Source organism: Choloepus didactylus, chromosome 15 (assembly GCF_015220235.1).
Source record: "Choloepus didactylus isolate mChoDid1 chromosome 15, mChoDid1.pri, whole genome shotgun sequence".
In the NCBI taxonomy this organism is placed as follows: Eukaryota; Metazoa; Chordata; class Mammalia; order Pilosa; family Megalonychidae; genus Choloepus; species Choloepus didactylus.
Window position 1 is genome coordinate 18,013,023 of NC_051321.1, and position 16,926 is coordinate 18,029,948.

The 16,926-nt window shown below is 35.0% G+C and overlaps 1 protein-coding gene and 1 pseudogene across 2 annotated transcripts in view; one reads left to right on the top strand and one right to left on the bottom strand.

Annotated features, from left to right (window-relative positions):
• The window catches only part of ATRNL1 (attractin like 1), a 1,027,996-nt gene that overhangs the window by 500,381 nt on the left and 510,689 nt on the right, over positions 1-16,926 (bottom strand). The gene's annotated exons all lie outside the window — the stretch shown is intronic.
• LOC119510660 lies at positions 1,041-2,305 on the top strand (annotated as a pseudogene).

Here is a 16,926-nt window from a genome sequence, read left to right on the forward strand (position 1 = left end):
TTGTTGTTGCTGTTGTTTTAATCTTAGCCATTCTAGGTGTGATTAGTAATTAGTTATTTTTAATTTCAGTCTTCCTAAAGAATGATGGTGTGGAACATCTTTTCATTGCTTATTTTTCATATGTACATCTTTGGTGGAGTGTCTATTCAAATTTTTACCAGTTTTTAATTGGGTTGTTTGTTTTCTTATTATTCGGTTTTGAGAACTCTTTGTATAGTGTGGATTCAAGTCCTTTGTCAGATATGTGTCTTGCAAATATTTTCTCAAACTATATCCTGTCTTTTTATTCTCTTAATAGTGTCATTCAAAGAACAGAAGTTTATACTTTTGATCAAAGTCAATGTATCTATTTTTCTTTTTTAGTGGACTATAGTTTTGACATAAAATCCTTGCCTAACCCAAGGTAATAAAGATTTTCTCCTATGATTTCTTTGAAAAGTTTTATAATTTTCTGTTTCAAATTAAGATCTATGATTCATTTTGGAAATTTATAATTTCCAAGGTATGGATTGATGTCTATATCTTCATTTGGATGCCTGATATTTCCAGCACCATTTGTTGAAAAGACTACCCTTTGTTTATGAAACTGCATTTAAACCTTTGTCAAAAATGAATTCCCTGAGACAGAGAGAGAACATTCCAGTGATTGCCAGACTTGGGCACTGATAAGTATGGCCCTCAGATGACATATGGTAGTCCCTCCCTGCTGCTCAGCCCAGCACCTGCCTCCTCCTTCTCTTCCACTGCTGCCACCTCAGACTCTGGTTTATAACAAGACTCACTTCATCCCACTCCCCAGCAAGCAGCACTGGGTTTATGTCTTTGACAAAAATTGGCTGTTGTACAGCCATTGATACCTGTATTGGGGAACACAGCATGCAAGCAGGAAGCTTACAGCCTCAGTGGTGAAAAATTTTTCAACTCAGAGACAGAGAACTCTTGCAGTTGTTTATGTCACCCTTCTTCTCCAGACAGAAAATATCAAAAAGTTGCAATCAAAGATCTCTTCGTCTTACTGATAAAGCTACTAAAAAGCAAAAATGCCTGCCAACATCAACTACAGCATGTCAGACCAGTTCTATGACTACAAAATGTCTTGTCTGATTGCCAAGGTTGAAGGAAATGGAATCAGGTTAGTCAACATGGTTGATGTTGCAAAGGCATCTAATGGGCCTCCAACATATACCACCAAATATTTTGGTTGTGACCTGGGAGCGCAGGCCCAGTTTGATGTTAAGAATAACTGTTACATTGTCAATGGATCTCATGAAGCAAATAAGCTTCAAGATATATTGGATGGATTCATTAAAAAATTTGTTCTCTGTCCTGAGTGTGAGACTCCTGAAACAGATCTGCATGTCAGTCTAAAGAAGCAAACATTAGGTAATTCTTGTAAAGCCTGTGGCTATCAAGGCATGCTTGATGCACATCATAAACACTGCACATTCATTCTCAAAACCCACCTGAGAACAGTGATGGCAATACAGGAAAGAAGAAAAGGAAAAGAAAATTAGGAAGTGCAAAGACAAGGAAAACAGCTCTGTATCTAGCAGTGAGACACCACCACCACTGCCACCAAATGAAGTCAGTCCTCCTTCATATGCTATGGTAGAAGAGGAGAGTGATGATTGGGGAAAAGATACCACCCAGGAATTTCAAAGGCAGAGAGAATGGATGAAATTAGTGACCATGAAAAAGTTTTGATGCTCAGTGATGGAAAGGACTGTTGAAGAGTGGGCCAATATTCTGTTTGATTTTGTTAAGAAAAATAAAGAAGAGGGTATTATTGACTCAGCTGACAAAAGAAATTGTTGCTGAAGCATAAAGACTGGATGTAAAAGTCATGGGCTCTCTTGTTTGGATTGAAGTTCTTTTTAATGAGAAGATCAGGGAGCAAATTAAGAAATACAGGCTCCATTTCCACCAATTTTGTCATTACAACAAAAAGGTTCAATGGTATCTTCTTCATGGTGTGTGGATCAAATTAAGCTCATCTCCAACTTTTCACATATCTTGAAGAAGATGTATGACACAGACCTGATGATGGTCGGAAAAGGCCTCTCAGAAATATGTCTCAAAGGAACTTGCCAAAGAGATTTGTGTCAAAGCAGAACCATTTATGAAATGGTTGAAGGAAGCTGAAGAGGAATCATCTGGTGGTGAAGAGGAAGATGAAGATGAGAAAATTCAGGTGGTGTATTCAAAGACTATCAGTGTACCTAGAGTTGAAACTGTGAAGTTTGACGACATTGACATTGATGCTATTCAAAGTGAGCAATGGATGCAACCTAGCTTAAAAGTGTAATACTGCAAATCTTTCTGCATTATCAGCCAGAAGTGCAACATGTATGTGCAAAAGCTAAAATGGCTTAACATTATGCTCCACTTTATCCTAAAAATGTTTAACTGTGACTGATCTGTAATTAAGCCCAATGAGACATCTAGGGAGTCCATACACATCAGTGGGCAAATGTAGTTTGCTTATTCATAGCAATAGTTTTTTGAAAAACCAGTGCTGGACACATGTGGATCACATTTGTACAGTTATAACAAACAAAGATTTGTTTTTGATCAGATCATTCTTCAGATTTTTGGCTCTGAATGACTTAAGCTGAAATAAGTAGCTCAGTTTTAGTCTGTTGCACCATCATTTAACCTGAATTCTTGAACTATTAGATATGGTACTGTTAGATGTTGAGACTGTAAAAAGGTCTTCAGCAGAATGTAATCTTAAAATTATTCATAATTAATTACCTTATCCAGGCATTCAGAAATATAGTTCATTTTGTTTTCTTTCTAGTCCCCCAAATTTCTTTCTAGTCCCCCCATATATGAATGTGCATATGGTAATGTACATTCTTCCCATGCTGAGGTGGACTGATAATCAACCTGAGTGTCCTATCAACAATTTTAAGAGCAGGTTTTGAAACTAGAATGTTTTTGTTTTCTTCTGTGTTGCTTTCAGTTTGTATACACTTGCCCCAAATTGTTTTCTTGGAAGTCATGTGCATTGCACATCGGAAGAGCCAGGGAAATTATTACATTAACAAATAAGCATTTTTTGTAGATACTGTTTGGTACTGAGAGAAAACTCAAACTTTAGGGTATGATTAAATAGCAAGCTCTATGATTTTTTGGGGAGGAGACAGGAAAGGTGCACTTAATATAACCCCTAGCAAAAACTTAGCATAATTTTTCAGTTTTTATCTTTATGATTTAGACTGCAATTTTAAGATGTATAGACATACTGCATCTTTTATTCACTGGTTTTCCTCTTGATATTATGGTTTGTTCTTTAATGACTTTTACTTCTGGACATAGTTTACTTTTTAGATTTTGGTACCTATGTTGACAAAATACATGTTACTATGTCTCAAAATTGACCCCCACCCCAAAATATCTTATTTTTTTTAAAAAAGAAGCTAGAAGTCTACTTTTAAGACAGCGCCTATATTTTGGTATAACACTTGGGATACTTTTTGCTTCACATTGTATATAGCCAGATACCCAAGAAATCTCTGATAATGGTCACTGGGTGCAAGTGACCAGGGCCTAACCCAGCCCATCCAGTGCTTTAGATTTGGACATACATGAGTTGATAACTTCCTGTGAACCACTTGCCCAATGAGCTAAACTCACTTTGTATGGTTCTGAGTATATCTTAGTAATCATCTTTTTCAAGGTAAAAACTTACTACATTTATCCCTTTCCATAAAAAGTACATGTGGGGATCAAGGATCCATAGGGCTAATTTTGCTGTCTGGAGCACTGGTTTCTAACATTCACCTCTCCTGACTCAATCCTTTGTGACCCAACCACACAGATTTTAATGAGACTTTAATAAGAAATGTATGGAAAAGATTTTCACATTGAAATTACACAAACATTTGACAGAATGAAACCTTGCTAGTTTGATATTTCAAGGAATTGAAACTTAGCAATCTTACTGGAGAACTAAGAATTGGTCTCCAGCTGCCTTTAAATAGAAGCTAGTGAGACTAGAGTGATGGCTAAACCTGGAGGGAATGTGCCTTGTCACATTGAAGATAAAGTTTTACAAATTCACATCTCACCTAGGTTTCAAATTCTTTGCTGCAACTACAACCATGTGACCAGTTGCAGAAAGGAGGACTGTAACCACTGTGAATATTTCCTTCCTTATTTTGTTCTGAAAAATTTGTTTGTGTGCGTGTGCGTGTGTGTGCGTGTGTGTGTGTGTGTGTATGTAAGAAAGCATGAATCTTTGTTTTTCTTTCCTCTTGTTTTAGTACCTGGCTGCTAAAGAAAATATATGCACTGGGTTGGCTTAAACAATGGGAATGCATTGGCTCATGATTTTGAGGCTAGGAGAAGTCCTAAATCAAGGCATCATCAAAGCAATATTTTCTCTCAAAAGACTATGGCATTCTGGGACTGGCTGTCAGTGATGCTTGGTCCTTGGCTTTTCTGTCACATGGTACTCCACAAGGCAGGCTCTCCTGGCTTCTCTCTTCTCTTCCAGCTTCTGTTAACTTTGAGCTTCCCACTGCTCTTTCTGGCTCTCTCTCTGACCTTCCCTATAAGGCCCTCAGTGAAGATCAATACCCATCCTGATTCAGCTGGACCACAACTTAACTAAAGTAACTTCATCAAAAGTCTTATTTACAAGGGTTAGTACCCAGAACAATGGGTTTAAGAACATGTTTTTCTAGGGTACATAGCTCCAAGCCATCATATCTCTCTTATCCCCTCTTCATCTAACATAAGATTTATTAACCTTACACCACAGTATTTCAGTTACAGGATATCAAGAAGAGCAAACATCATTCAAGGACTTTGCATCTCTTCTGAAGAAAGGGTTAGTGCATTTTGGTTGTATACAGGTTAGCTGTATCATGTAATGTGGAAATGTGACCTTGTTATTATCTTTATCTGGAGAGTAAGCATGGTCTAAGGAGTTACGTGTGGTTGCCAAGTTGACAAGTGGACTGTGATAGTTAATTTGGCTCACTAACACTAGACCAGATGTCACTATCAAGCTATTTTGTAGATGTGATTAACATCTACAGTCACTTGACTTTAAGTAAAGATTGCCCTTGGTAATGTGGGTGGGCCTCATCCAGTCAGGTGGAGGCCTTAAGAGCAAAAACTGAAGTAGCATGAGAAAAAGAAATTCTGCCACAAAAATACATCAACTCTTGCCTGATTTCCCAGCCTTACCTCCTGCTCTACAGATTTTGCACTTGCCAGCCCCCACAATCACATGAGCCATTTCCTTAAAGCGTATCTTCATATATGTATATGGGTATGTGTGTGTATGTGCCTGTGTATGTCTGTTTCTTTTGAGAGCCCTTACTGATACAGTCATCCAAAAAAAGTATGAGAAACTGTCATACAGAAGGGGAGCCTACAGAAACACAACTACATGATTTCATGATAGTGTAGTATTGGTATGATAGACAATGATACAGAATTCAGAACTAGATTTGCTCTTCATGTTCAATTGATTTTCAACAAGGGTGTCAAGGTAATGGGAAAAGATAGTTTCTTCAAGAAATAATGCTGGAAAATTGGATATATCTATGAGGGAGAAAAATATTCTTGATCCTTATTTTGTAGTACATGCAAAGATTACCTTGGAATGGTTTGTAGGCGTAGAAATAAGGGCTAAAGCTGTTAATGTCTGGAATAAATATGGAGAAAAACTTTCTGATGTGGTAGGAAAAGATTTACTTTAAACAAAGCAGGAACAACAAAACAAATTAATAAAATGACCTACATCAGAATTTTAAAATTTTGTTTTCAATAAACACATTTTTTAAAATGAAATGCAATCTATAGACTGAGAGAAAATAATTGGACTACATATATCCAACAAAGGACTTATTCCCAGAATATATAAAGTAACTCTTGCCACTCAATAATAAGACAAGCATCCCAATTTTAAAATAAGGCCAAGGATTTGAAGAGACAGGACACAACAGATACACAGTTAGCCAATAAGCACATGAAAAGTTGCTCAATATCACTAGTCATCTGTGAAATTCAAACTTAAATCATGCTGAGATCCCACCACATATCGACTACAATGGCTAAAGTTAAAAAGACTGAAACTGCTTAGTACTGGCAAGGATGTGGAACAACTGAAATTCTCATACATTAATGGTGATAATGTAAAATGGTAGAGTCACTCTGAAAACTATGTTGTTTATCTTATGACTGGCATGCCCACTCCTAGTTATTTACAGAAGGGAAATAAAAACATACCATGCAAAAAGATATATTCACAAATATTTATAACACTTTTGCTCATAATAACCCCAAATTGAAAACAATCCCAAAATCCATTATTTGGTGGACAGGTAAACAAATTTTAATATATCCATACTATGGAATACTATTCAACAATATAAAGAAATGAAATATTTATACAAGCATAAACATAGATAAATCACAAAAACATTATGCTATGAAAGAAGTCAAACATGAAAGATTGCATACCCTTTGATTCTATTTATATGATATTAAACAGGAAGCCAGACTTCAGTAACAGAAAGCAGATAACAAATCCTGGGATCTGAGGAGGAAATCAAACGCAGAAGTGCAAGGAAACTGTTCTATATGTTGATTGTGGTGAAGACTACATGACTGTACAATTAGCAAAATCCATCAAACTTTACACAGAAAATGAATGAATTTTATCGTGTGTAAATTAAACTTCAATAAAGCTAAAAGTTAAAAATACAATTCACCTGTAATTATATGTGTATTGCAAATGTTGTACTATCTCTACAAATAAGTATTTGAGTATGCGTTTTACCACAGTATATATTAAAAATTGTAAAATATTTCAAGAGTCTTTTATTGGTTAAATAACAGTATTCTCATATTTCCCATATCCTATATTTGCAATGAAATCCAAAATTAAAATGGTACTTTAGAGTACAAAGGAAAATATACTCTAAGTTAAATAATCTTAACCCAATAACTTTAGATATAGATCTATAGATAGCTATAGACTTGGATATAGATATACATATATAGATGTAGAGTCATTTAATGAATTAATATGGGAGCCATACATTAATATTTTATCACAAGCCTTAAAGGACCAATTTCAAATATGGGTGCATGGTTTATTTTATTTCAGCCATTGCCAAGGAGGTTAAATGCAAGACTGTGGTAAACAATATAAATCAATATTAAATCTGCAGTGACATATATATTTTAAAAATCCTAAAACCAAAACCAATTGAAGCCAAAATAAAATTAAAGCATCTATAAATTCTTCATAGTGGATCAAGATACATAAAATAAATGTAATACAAAATTTTATGTTTCGTGTATATGTGACTACATATGCAGAATATATATCAGAGATACCCCTTCAGCTCCTCTTCTTTAAGTCTTATTTTTGTTTTCTTATTGGCATATTTAAAACATACCCATTACAAACAATTTGACATAATTGACTACTGCCCTTTTTCCTATTTTCTTACTTTCCCATGCATCCTCTTAAACCAAACTTTAACTCCTTCTACCTGCTGCCTGTAGGGCAAATCAAAGAACCCTAGTCCAAGAGAAGAGTTAACCACAGTATGGTAAGAGCTAAAATTAGTTTAGGTTTATATTTTACCTCTAACTGATCACTGATGAGGGTGGGGAAGCTGAATAACTTCCTGGTTTACTGGTTTGAAGTGTAAAATCCTAGATCAGACACTTTTCTAATGCCAGAAACATTCAAATTCTTTAAAAATAACTGCAGGTATGTTAGGGGTAATTTTCAGTACATATGTACACACACACACACACACACACACACACACACACAGACACATATACACAGTGATTGGGAAGTGGGGTGAGGGAAAGTATTCAGAAGCCTCATAAAGAAGGGCAACATGACTTTCCCTGAAAATTTTTAGATAAAGAAATTGGCACTGAAAGAAACTGATTACTCAGAACCTCACAATGAATCAGAAGCAGAATTCTACTCATATACAATGCCAAAATTTCATTATTTAGATAATCTATATAATAATATATTATTATATATAATTTATATATTATATTATATTGTTTATGCTATTTATATGCACCTGTAATTATTACAGTCAGAATACACATCCTAAAAGTCCAATTGAAAACAAGTCAACAAAAACATGAAGGAATCCATAAGTGAATGAAGTCTCATCATAAAGAAATTCCTGTAAAAGCAATTTGCTTTATAATCGCTATTAAATTATTACCAATCTGGATTGGAACAGTGTCGGCACCATCTGGTTTTACTTCACACATTGGATTCAACTCAAGTATTACAACTGTCAATGATTTAGGAAAATAATACTCTTAAAGATCACATAATATTAAAATATACTGCCTGATGGTATTGGTCTATTTAATTTTTTATCTCCTTTGTCCATTATTTTTCCTGCCTAATGCACTCAGGGGTAAACGGCCTGCTAAAGACTACAGAGTTGAAAAGCTTTTTTAAAACTTACAAACTATAAATTCTATGTGACATCGTATAATTTTCAACTATATTTTCAAAGACCTCAAATAACCATATGATTTCAGGATATTTTTCCATTGCAAAGACATGTTTGTTCAACCTGTGTTTTAAAATTCAACATTTTTTTTATCATAATGAAACTTCAGCTCTATGATGCCATTGTTTTTGATGTAGTATAAGAATAGAGATCTCAGACAGGGGCAAAAATGTCAGGGCAATTATGGAGCACCTACTAAATCATCTTTGTAAGTTCTTTCTTGAACACATCTCACTCAATGCATTCTGTTTCAGTAGTCTACATTTAATGGAGAAAAGAGAACAATGTAGTAATTTTCAAAGTATCCAAAATTACATACATAGAGAAAATACTATTTCTTTGAAATTTTACTTTATTATTTCCTTAACAAGTATTAATGTATTTGTAATGCAAATGGTTTTCCTATTCATCTAACAGGAATTAATATGTATAAAATACTTGACTCTTGAACATGCTTTACCCTATTATTGGGTAACACTGGTGGTTACACTGGCTACTTTGACCTTTTAGATATAAGCCTGATTTCAGATGTTTTAGAGATTGGACTGAATGATGAAGTTGTCTTAGAGAATTTCACTCTACAAAAGGGATTTCCCTTTTGGACACTTAAATTACAGAGGAAACATCTGGTTATTAAAAAAAAAGCAGTTTTTACAAAATAGTGTTATAAGCATAAATTGCATATAGACTTCTACGTCAGCCATTTCTCCTGCTGTTATAACCCTTTCATTTGTGAATTAAAACCTGAGGCTCTTGGAAGATGGTGGCATAGAAAGGAGTGGAAGCTAGTTAGTCACCCTGGAGCAACTAATAAACAACTAGGGACAACTAGTTCTGGAATAACTAATCTGGAATAACTGCTGGAGGACAAACGTAACTGTTCACACATCATACACCAACCTGAATTGGGAGGAATGCCCGAAACTGCAGCATAAAATCTGTAAGTAAAAACTGTGGACCCATGCAGAGGGTCCCTCGCCCAGGGCAGCCTGAACTGCAAAGCCTCACTGTAACAGAGAGCAGCACTCTCTGAATGAGCAAATATACCTCAGCCCAGCTCCAGGTGGGGTTTTAATTAACAAATGTTGACTGCTCAATACAAGCTTGGAATCCCCAACAAGCAGACAGAGGCTTTTGGTGATGACTGACATTGGAGAGCCGGAGGACCTCTCTGGGACAAAGGGGGAGCTCAGAGGACAAGGTGCTATCTCTGGCTGAAGGTTAAAACTGAGGGTGGCCATGGACTAGCCCTGAAGGGGGGCTTTCTATTCCTTTTTCAGTTCAGTGGAGAAAGACTTAGCCATCTTCAGTTCCCAGCACTCGACCCAGACAAGGGTAGAGATAGCAGAGTCAGAAAGACAATTCAAATGCAAATGATATCTCTCTAGGGGGTATACCTTCCCTAAGAGAAGAGGTGGTGCCAAGCTCTACTACCCACCTTCCATTCAGAACCAGACCCCAGAACCTGGGGAAAAACAGCCACGGGCCACACTTCCTTACACCAGTCTAGAGTGACAAGCTGACAGGTGCTACCTGCTGGGCAGAAAAGCACAGTGGCTTGAAGCTTCACAGTGTGTATCAATCTTCTAAGACCTGATACCATTGCCTCTGTCTGAGACCTGGGCCTGTCCTGGTCTGGGAAAACCTGATTGGGGTGACCAAGGAGGCTGGATGCCTAGACAACAGAAAACTACAACCTACACTGGAAGGAAAGAGCTTATGGCCCAGTCAAAGGAACAAATGTACACTTTAACTGAGATAAGGAATAGAAACAACTAATGCTAGATCAATTCAAAAAGTTTAGGGAAGCTACGGCAAAAGAGATGAAGCATATAATGAAAACACTGGGCATACATAAGGTAAAAATTGAAAGTTCAGAAAAACAACTGGCAGAATCTATGGAAATGAAAGGCACAAAACAAGAGATGAAAGACACAATGGGGACATACAACAGCAGATCTCAAGAGGCAGAAGAAAACACTCAGGAACTGGAGAACAAGACACCTGAATGCCTTCACATAGGAGAGGAGATGGAGAGAAGAATGGAAAAGTATGAGTGACGTCTCCAGGAACTGAGTAACCATAGGAAGTGCAGGAGTATACATGTCATGGGTGTTGGGGGTGGGGAGGGAGGAGGGAAAAGGGGCAGAAGCAATAATAGAGGAAATAATCAATGAAAATTTCCCATCTCTTTTGAAAGACATAAAATTACAGATCCAAGAACTGCAGCATACCCCAAACAGAATAGATCTGAATAGGCCTACACCAAGACACTTAATACTCAGATTATCAAATGTCAAACATAAAGAGAATTCTGAAAGCAGCAAGAGAAAAGCTATCCATCACATACAGAGGAAGCTTGATAAGACTAATTGCAGATTTCTCAACAGAAAGCATGGGAGCAAGAAGGAAGTGGGGTGATATATTTAAGATACTGAAAGAGAAAAACCACCAACCAAGAATCCTATATCCGGCAAGATTGTCATTCAAATATGAAGAAGAGCTTAAACTATTCTCTAACAAACAGACAATGACAGAGATTGTGAACAAGATACCTACTCTACAGGAAACACTAAAAGGAGCATTACAGACAGAAAGGAAAAGACAGGAGTGAGAGGTTTGAAACACAATTTTGGGAGATAGTAGCACAGCAATGTAAATACACTGAACAAAGATGACTATGAGTGTGGTTGAAGGAGGAAGGTTGGGAGCATGTGGGACACCGGGAGGGAAGGGGAAAGATGGAGACTGGGACTGTGTAACTTGGTGAAACCTAGGGTGCTCAACAATTGTGATAAAAGGTACAAATATGTTTTACATGAGGGAGAACAAATGAATGTCAACATTGCAAGGTGTTAAAAATGGGGTGGGATTGGGGAAGGAATGCAGTCAATGCATACTAGAGACTATAGTTAACAGAAACATTGTATTATGCTTCCTTTAATGTTTAGGGAAGGGATATGGGACTCTTGGCATTGGTGATGTTGTCTGACTCTTTATTCTACTTTAGCTTAATGCTATCTTTCCTTTTGTTCCTCCCTGTCATGTTTTTTTTTTCCTCTCTCCCTCTTTCTTTCTTATTTTTCTTTTGTCTCTCTACCTTCTTTGACTCTTCCTCTTTCTTTGTGGAAGAAATGGAGATGTCCTTATATAGTGGTGATGGTGGTGAATACATAAATACATGACTATACAGGGAACCATCGATTATTTAGTTGGGATGGAATGTATTGTGTGTGAACAAAACTGTCTTAAAAAAAATGGGTTGATGAAGAAACCCTGAGAGCACTATATTGAGTGAAATAAGACAGACACATAAGGACAAGTATTGCATGATCTCACTGATACGAACTAATTATAATATGCAAACTCACAGACATGAAATATAAGTTATCAGGATATAGAATGAGGCTAAAGACTGGGGAGCGGTTGCTTATTATGAGCAGAATGTTCAACTAGGGTCAACTTACGCGTTTGGAAATGGACAGAGGTAATGGTAGCACATTGTGAGAATAACTAAAAGTGCTGAATGGTCTGTGAAGGTGGTGGAAAGGGTAAGCTCAGAGTCACATATGTCACCGGAAGGAAAGTTGGAGGTTGAAAGATGGGAATGTATAAAACCGTGAATCTTGTGCTGCACAATGTCTGTGATTAACTGTACAAATATTAGAAATCTCTCTCATGAACTAGAACAAATGCATGACACTATAACTAGAAGTTAATAATAGAGGGACATATAGGAAAAAATATATACCTATTGCAAACTATATACTATAGTTAGTAGTATTTTAACATTCTTTCATCAATGGTAACAAATGTACTATACAAATATCATCAATCAATAATGGAAGGGGAGTGGTTAGAGGTATGGGAGGATTTGAGTTTCCTTTTTTTGTCTTTATTTCTTTTCTGGAGTAATGAAAATGTTCTAAAAATTGAAAAAAAAATTAATTGTGGTGATGGATGCACAGATGTATGATGGTACCGTGGGCAACTGATTGTACATTTTGGATCTTTGGATAATTGTATGGTATGTGAACAATCTCAATTAAAAAAAAAGAAAAACAAACAAAAAACCTGAGACTCTTCAAGTAACCCCATAAATATACTACTATTATAATAAAAGCCAGGCAGCATTGCAAATGCAAAATTTTTACCTTGTCATTTAAAGGTTCTGTTCCGTTTTTACAATTTATAACAATACTGTGAAAAAAATCTTTAACGTCAAGAAAATGTATTTATTTGACATCATTTTAATGACATTCTTTATATTTCAACTGACATAATCTTTATGTAAAACTAATTCTTGTTTTCTTGTACCACTTGACCCTTAGCTAACATAAAACTGTTTAGAACATGTTCTATGTAGAACATTGAGATATAAGTCTAGTAATTACTGCAATCATTACTTATACACCAAACATGTGTAAGTAAAAACGTTAGATTCTTTGCTAGTTGTTAAGAATGTATGGTTAAAAACTGCATTCCAAGACTTCAAATATCTTGAAGTCAACTGGAGAAAAAAGATAGGTAAGCTAATAATCATAGTACACTGATTAATTAGTGTTAGCAAACTATAGAACTTAAGAACTAGAGTCAGAATGCATTGGTTTCCATTTTAACTCCACTACTTCCTGCCTGGGTATCTTCTAATTCTGTTTCCTCATCTCTAAAATGGAGTTAATTACATGATCTATTTTCCAGGTTATTCTGAGGATAAAGTAAATTAATTAAATAAAGCACTTAACCCAGTACCTGGCCAATAGTTAAGCACTAATTCAGTAGTTATTGTGGTAAAAGTATGTAAGAAAGACAACCTGAATATATTTGAAAGCCAAGCCACCAAACTGACTAGATTCTACTACCAAGAAAAGAGTCATTTAGATAGGAGTTACCAAGAGAAGGCGGCGTTAGTGCAGGAGACTATAGTTTGTGACAAATAAGATACAAGGTTTTATAATGTAGTCAAATATTGGAATGCCAGTACTGTCAACTGATCACATTGCCATGGCCATGCAATTAGAAGAGAAAAAGCAAGGGCCAAATCTGAATATCACTATAAGCTATGAGAAGGAAGTTGTAATCCAAACTAAAAGTGATGGAGAAACACTGAGGAAACTAAGCAAAGGAATTAAAGATTGTACGTAGGGGAATTACAGAAACCTCTTTCTGTTTTAATAAGAGCATTTTGCTGGCTGAGTGACATGTGACCAGCAGGGTTATGAGACTGAAGGCAGAGACCAGTTAACAAGCATTTTGCATTGCATCAGGAGGGAAGTTCTAAGTACTTTCACCATGGCATAAATGGAAATGGGTTGCCAAAAATCAAGGGCTGGCCTATAAAAAATAATAAGAATTCAATTTTCCCTTAATCTTTAGCATTTATTTGACCTAAAAAGAAATTGAACTCATTATATTTTAAACCAATATTCAAAGGTTTATAATCAGAGTGATTTGTGTAATATTTACTCAGAATATTTAATCCTCATGTTTTATCTACCTTTTAAAAATCACCCATTTTCTATTTAAGCATCTTTTAAAATACTGCTTTATGAGGAATGATGCACATTTTTATATCAATAAACAAGTATATGTTAATCATCTGTAGGAAGTTTACGCTTATCTTAAATATGTTATAATAGTCAATTTTAACCAGTAATAGCTAATTTAAACCCTGATTTGCTTTTATTCATAAAGAAACATGAATAAATTATATCATAACATAATGGTATCTCAAATTGCTTGTCTGAAACATAGCCCAAAATATCTTTGTGTAACTATGCTTTTAAATCTGCATTTTTGTAGGACTATAATCCAAACAACAGTGATTTGAAAGAGCCTCTCTTTTACCTTCAGTATATTAAATGAACTGGATAATTTTAGCACATCAATTTTTGTTATGTTTCCATTTTTACTTATCTCAAATATTATATCAGAGTTTATTATTTATGGCAAGTTGACATTTTGCAAAAACACACCAATTTGCCCTTCATAAAATAACAACCTTTTTTTCTCACTTACAAATTTTGACATTTCATGGAAAATATCAAGCTATTAAACTATTTTTCTATCCAAATGCACTTAATGCAACATTTTTATCAAATCATAAAATTAAAAATGTTATTCATTATTATTAAGTTATGAAATATATAGCATATCTTAGCTTCAAGTTTTAGATTTTGGACATGTGTTCAACATGAATTTGCATGTAACCTTAAATAAACAAAATGTATTTTTATCACTGTTACTATAGTTTCAGCTATATTAGTTTTTTAGAGTGTTGTATTCCCAATGTTTTGAGGGGCTCTTTAAAAAGATGGGGGAAATGAAGATATTATGACATTTTGCCATTAATTGGTCTCTTGATTTTGATTATAGTTATTTGTATAACATTGGATAACTTGAATAAAATCATTGCAGAGGAGGGAATTTCAAAGTTGCATTTATACTAGATAAAGTTTTGAAACTAATTTAAAGGATTAAAGGAAACTTGTGTAAATATATCATATTTTTCATGAGAATGACCATAAAACCAAAATGGAATATACTGATTATCCATAAAGGGCATGTTCTAGTCATGGCATCAGCCTCTGAAAATCTTTCCACATATATAGTTACAGATTTAGGGGTCAGAAATGTTCCAGATACCAAGGTGATACATTCTGAGAGAAACTACAAATTAAGTTGTTGTTTAGAGTTGTTGATCTGTCTCATTGTTTTCTAACTGCAATTGTCTAGATAATTACTCTTTTGAGCAATCTCATATGTTTTTTAATAGTTTAACAAACAATATTTCAGGTAATGCTACCTAATTTAGACTAGAAACTGTAGTCTGATCTAATTCAATTTCTGAAAGAAAATCCTTAGAAACCAATATAGTTAAAAATGCTCATTGCTGAAATAAAGGAGATGATGTAAAAATACATACAAAGAAACCATCTTATCTCTTCATTTCAGAATATTTTACTCATACTATAACTAAAATTTTATATGTTATCTGGAAAAAATGTTCTTTGATAAAAGACTAAATAAAAACTCATATTTTTACCTGGGAATGAAAATTTTCCAGGGCTTCTGAACTCTATATAAATTTTGTAAGGAAAAATATTCAATATTTTATGATCTGAAGTTGGATTGTCTATACAAACTATTGATTTTTATAAGAAACTCAAATAAACGTAAATAATTTTTAAAATGTTTCTTTTAACAGCATTGTGCTATCGTCCTTTTACAACTCTTGAAAATGATACGTGAATCCTAAAAATACTCTCATACTAAATTGTGCTATTGACTTTTATTCATTTACTCAACAAATTTTTATTGAATGATTACTATATATTATGTACCAAATATTGTCTTAGATGCTGGAATAGAGCTATGAACAGTATGAGCAAGGCCATTATTCTCAAGAAGCTTACCTTTCAGTGGGAAAGACATTTTAAATAATGATCAACCAATAAAATAAAACAATTTCAGATTGAGGTATGAAGAAAATAGGATTACACATAGAGAGGTTAGAGTAAGGGAGAGGGCAGCTACTTTAGATAAGCACCTTTAAGTGTGACATCTGATGTGAGATCTAGATGATAAGATCCAGCCCTGCCAACTGCCTGACATCATTTAGAATGGTTTTCTATGTTTCTATACTTATTTCTTTGGAATTTCAATGGAAGGGCCCTGGAGCTGCTGGATGCTGTTTTAGTTAGAGAAAAACTAACAGCCAGATACATTTGAACCTAATGCTTTGTTTCATTTCTTCCTGCTGCTCCTAGGTTTTGGTTTTTTTTGGTTGTTGTTGTGTTGTTTTGTTTTGTTTTGCTTTTCCTGTCTGACCCAGCACTTATGTATTTTAGGCACTAAGTAGTGACTTCCTGTACCACCCATCTTAATAGATAAGATACTTTCACTGTTTTTTTCTTTTCTCCACAGCACTTTTAAGTTCCAACATACTATATAAATTATTACTACTACCATTGATTATTTGCCCACCACCCCCACCACTAAGAATTGTGTCTATTTTCTTCACTGATGTACTCCAAGCACTCAGCACAGTGCCCAGAATGTAGTAAATGCTTGGTGAAATGTTTGATGGGTGATTAAATTGTAACCCCACAGAAGGAATCTTGAGAGGCAATTTGCTTGAGTTCGTGCCAGCTCAGATTTGCTTACCAATTCTATCAAATCATCCTTGGATCTGCTTTCCATTGCCAGATTCAGTTCATCCTTATTTTTAAATTCTTTGTCTGATAATGGAAAACACAGTGTTTTCCATGGGCATCTTCCTTAGGAGTTTTCTATGGAAACTCTCAGATGGAGAAAATGTTGAAAGATTTGCATAACACTTTGTAGTGCTGACTTTCCTGTGAACAACCAATATTGATTGGTGTCCAAACAGGGGCCC